The sequence below is a fragment of the Trachypithecus francoisi genome, unplaced genomic scaffold (genome assembly GCF_009764315.1).
Source record: "Trachypithecus francoisi isolate TF-2019V2 unplaced genomic scaffold, Tfra_2.0 Lachesis_group16, whole genome shotgun sequence".
In the NCBI taxonomy this organism is placed as follows: domain Eukaryota; kingdom Metazoa; phylum Chordata; class Mammalia; order Primates; family Cercopithecidae; genus Trachypithecus; species Trachypithecus francoisi.
Window position 1 is genome coordinate 85,324,537 of NW_022681461.1, and position 5,107 is coordinate 85,329,643.

Consider the following 5,107-nt stretch of genomic DNA (forward strand, 5'->3'; position numbering starts at 1 on the left):
AAAACTATAAAAATCCTACAAGAAAACCTAGGAAATACCATTCTGGACATTGGCCTAGAGGAAGAATTTATGACTGAGTCCTCAAAAGCAATTGCAACAAAAACAAAATTGACAAGTAGGACCTAATTAAACTAAAGAGCTTCTGCACAGCAAAAGAAACTATATTTTTAAAAAAGAGTAAACACACAATCTACAGAAAGGAAGAAAATATTAACAAACTATACACCCAACAAAAGTCAATTTCCAGAGTCTATGAGGAACTCAAACAATTCAACAAGAAAAAAACAAATAATTCCATTAAAAAGTGGGCAAAGGACATGAATAGGCACTTTTCAAAAGAAGATACATAAGTGGTCAACAAACAGGAAAAAATGCTCAATATCACTAATCAGAGAAATACAAATCAAAACCAATCTCACACAAGTCAAAATGGCTATTTTTTTCAGAACAGGGGACTTCATTGATGGTACACAACAAAGTATGATTCCCTAGGCCCCTCTCTTTTTAGAAGGTATAACATGTAAACTGTGGCAAGAGAGATTCTCAGTGTGGTGCAGGACTGAGGGCATCTCTCTTCCTCTGGAGATCTTGCTGGGGCTGGTGGCCTGGAGGTTCTTATTCCTTGGAGGTCATGTAGACCATGAGGTTCACCATTCTGTTGCTATAGCCAAAATCCTGATCATACCAGGAAATGAGCTTGGCATAGTGGTTGTCAAAGGCGATGCTGGCCCCAGCATGTAAGATGGAAGAGTGGGTGTCATTGTTAAAGCTGGAGAAGACAACCTGGTGCTAAGTGTAGCCCAGGATGCTCTTGAGGGTGCCCTCTGATGCCTGCTTCACCTTCTTGATGTAATCATATTTGAAAGCTTTCTCCAGACAGCAAGTCAGATCCATGACTGACACATTGGTGATGGGGACATGGAAGGCCATGCCAGTGAGCTTCCCATTCTGCTCAGGGATGACCTTGCACACAGCCTTGGAAGGGCCACTAGATGCAGGGATGATGTTCTGGAGACCCCCAAGGCAGTCCCACCACAGTTTCCCAGAGGATCCATCCACAGTCTTCTGGGTGTGGCAGTGTGGCAGTGAAGGCCATGGACTGTGGTCATGAGTCTGTCCATAATGCCAAAGTTGTCATGGATGACCTTGGCCAGGGAAGCTAAGCAGCTGGTAGTAAAGGAGGCATTGCTGACAATCTTGAGGCTGTTTTTGTATTTCTTATGGTTTATGCCCATCACAAACATGGGGGCATCAGCAGAAGGGCCAGAGATGATGACTGTTTTGATTCTCCCCTCTAAGTGAGCTCCAACCTTCTCCATGGTAGTGAAGATAATGGTAGACTCTACAACATAATCACTGTTGGCATCACCCAATTTGCTTTTGGTGGGATCTCACTACTGGAAAATGAAAATGAGATTTCCATTGATGACAAGCTTCACATTCTCAGCCTTGATGGTGCTGTGGAACTCGTCATGGGTGGGATCATATTAGAACATGTAGGTACCATGTGATTGAGGTCAAGGAAGTAGTCATTGATCATGACAAAGTCTAAATCTACACTGCAAGAGTTAAAAGCAGCCCTGGTGACCTGGTGTCTAATACAGCCAAACTCATTTACTTCACCCTTCACTTTCTCCATAGCATCTCAGGGATGTGGCTGGCACTACACAAGAAGATGTAGCTGTCTGTTGAATGGGAGGAGCAGAGAGCCAGAATGGCTGCTTTTAACAAATCAAAAAATAACATATGCTAGCAAGGCTGTGGAGAGAAGTTTATAAGAAGACTTATAAACTGTTGGTGGGAATATAAATCAGTTCAGCCACATGGAAATTGGAGATTCTCAAAGTTTAGAGATTTCTCAAAGAACTTAAAACAGCACTACCATTTAACCTAGCAATTCCATTACTAGGTATATACTGAAAGGAAAATAAATTGTTCTATCAAAAGGATACACATACTTGTATGTTCATCATGGCACTATTCACAATAGCAAAGATGTGAAATTAACCTGGGTACCCATCAACAGTGGATTGGAAAAGGATAACGTGGTACACATATACCATAGAATACTACACAGCCATAAAAAGAACAAAATAATGTCTTTTGCAGCAACATCGACATAGCTGGAGGCCTTTACCCTAAACAAATTAACAGAGAAACAGAAAACCAAATGCCATTTGTTCTCACTTGTAAGTGGGAGCTAAACATTGGGTACACATACACATAAAGATGGGAACAATACACACTGAGGATTTCTAGAGGATGGAAGGAGGAAAGAGGGGCAAGGGCTAAAAAACTATCTATTGGGTACTGTGCTCACTACCTGGGTGATAGGATCATGTGTACCCCAAACCTCAGCATTATGCAATATGCCCATGTAGCAAACTTGTACATGTACCTCCCAAATCTAAAATAAAAGTTGAAATTATTTTTAAAAATCTACAGAGCTGTTAATATAAATACAGTGTCATTGAAGTTATTTAAAAAAGTAATTAAGAAAATAATTGTACATTATAATTAAAATGAATATGCCCTTATTTCTTGACAAGTAGTTCTTCTCTCACTAGTATGGTTTACCTAGGATTATAGATTTACTTACATCCAGACTCTAAAGGGGTGACTTAAGGGACTCATAGTAAGAAACAAGAATTGTGAATATGCCAATTTCACACTCCTGGGATCTAATTTGGTCTCCCTGCTTAGACCAAACCCGGAAGATGATTAAGAAGATATTTACCCAAGGAAAGAATGCAGCAACAGGTCCATAGAGAACACAAAAGGCTATAGTCTGTGTCAAGGAATCATACTCTGGAAAACATAAGGAAACTATGAGGGTAAAGTCACTTGTTGAAATTTGAGGAGATTCTTCACTGTTAAATCTAGAATGACAGAAAAGTGAGAAGCCATGAATACTAGTCTGAGAAGGAGTCATATCTTGTTTATACAGTCCCCATGTACAAGTGGGTATTTATTAACGCTATATGCTGCAAATACAAACAAGGAATGGAGGTGAGACATGATACTTTGAGGAAACACTATCCTTATCTCAAAAGGAAAATAACCCACAAAAACAAAAAAGGAAGCTTCTTAGCCTAATTCTTCATTGATTTCTAATCATAATAATTTACATTTTCATGGAATTTGCACATAATACTGCCAGAGCGATTATGTTTACTGCTACAAATGGATTGAATCTGTATAATTTACACTCTCTTTCCAACATCTTTTATTCACTCCTCAGAGAATAACCGGCTGAGAAGAGTAGTCAAATGTTCCTGGGCAAGCTGTTCATGATTCCTTAGCACTTTCTTGAGAAATGTATAAGCCTCCTAGTCTCCAATTATATATAAATATATTATGTCAAATATATATATATACATATATTCACTATGTAGTGCTATTTTCCATAATTAATATACCTTAGTCCACCCCTCAAGAGAAACATTTACTAATTCATCCCTTGGGAAGGCATATTTCTAGCCAAGGAATTCCTACACTTAACCACCATTGCCTGTAAAGTTCTAAGCACAGGACCTGGCACAGAGAAAACTCTCAATAAAAGTAAACTATTATTCTTGCTGCTGCTTAATTGCACCCTTCTTAAAGTGTGAAGCAGAAATTCATGCATGGCAAGAGTATGCCCTTCCTTTCCTGAGCACCTCATTAAAAGCCACCTTATTAACACTTGGCTATCTCCCCGGGGTGCTGCAGGCCTGCAACTTCCCACATAATCAGGGGACCAAATTTTATTCTGAAAACATTTCCTTTGTGTGATGCACTAGTTTCCAGATGACCTAAATTGAAAATATAAAACTCACTCCCAAAATACAAGGCTGACGCTTGTGAGAGTTCTACTTTATGGAGTAGTGGAGCAAGCTTCGGCTATGGAAAACTGGGTTCAAATTCTTGTGCAACCATTCACTTAGAGTAACCTTGTGTAAACTATTTCTCTCTCTGAACTTCGAGTTCATCTTCTGTAAAATGAGGATATTAATACTTGTTAACGGTTGCTGTGAAAATTAAATAGTGTATTTTTAATAAATATATATCCTTTTATATCTCGCCTGGCATAAGGTAGATGCCCATCAAATCCTAGCCTTCTTCCTATTTGAGTTTCTTGAAATTATGAGGTTGAAAGCTGTAAAGACCTTCTAACAGGTCTTTTTTTTTTTTTTTTTTTTTTTTTTTTTTTTATTTTTTATTTTTTTTTTTTTTATTTTTTTATTTTTTTATTTTTTTTTTTTATTATACTTTAAGTTCTAGGGTACATGTGCATGACGTTTATATCATGTATACTCCCCAATGCAATCCTCCCTCCTCCCCCCTCCCCATGATAGGCCCCAGTGTCTGATGTTCCCCTTCCCGAGTCCAAGTGATCTCATTGTTCAGTTCCCACCTATGAGTGAGAACATGCGGTGTTTGGTTTTCTCTTCTTGTGATAGTTTGCTAAGAATGATGGTTTCCAGCTGCATCCATGTCCCTACAAAGGACGCAAACTCATCCTTTTTGATGGCTGCATAGTATTCCATGGTGTATATGTGCCACATTTTCTTAATCCAGTCTGTCACAGATGGACATTTGGGTTGATTCCAAGTCTTTGCTATTGTGAATAGTGCCGCAATAAACAAACGTGTGCATGTGTCTTTGTAGTAGAGTAATTATAATCCTTTGGGTATATACCCAGTAGTGGGATGGCTGGGTCATATGGTACATCTAGTTCTAGATCCTTGAGGAATCGCCATACTGTTTTCCATAATGGTTGAACTAGTTTACAATCCCACCAACAGTGTAAAAGTGTTCCTATTTCTCCGCATCCTCTCCAACACCTGTTGTTTCCTGACTTCTTAATGATTGCCATTCTAACTGGTGTGAGATGGTATCTCATTGTGGTTTGATTTGCATTTCTCTGATGGCCAGTGATGATGAGCATTTTTTCATGTGTCTGTTGGCTGTATGGATGTCTTCTTTTGAGAAATGTCTGTTCATAACCTTTCCCACTTTTTGATGGGGTGTTTGCTTTTTTCTTGTATATTTGTTTGAGTTCTTGGTAGATTCTGGATATTAGCCCTTTGTCAGATGAGTAGGTTGCAAAAATTTTTTCCCATTC

The 5,107-nt window shown here is 38.7% G+C and overlaps 1 pseudogene; it reads right to left on the minus strand.

Moving 5' to 3' along the window:
• Window positions 1-615: 615 nt before the first annotated feature.
• LOC117099269 lies at window positions 616-1,639 on the minus strand (annotated as a pseudogene).
• Between the last annotated feature and the right edge of the window lie 3,468 nt (window positions 1,640-5,107).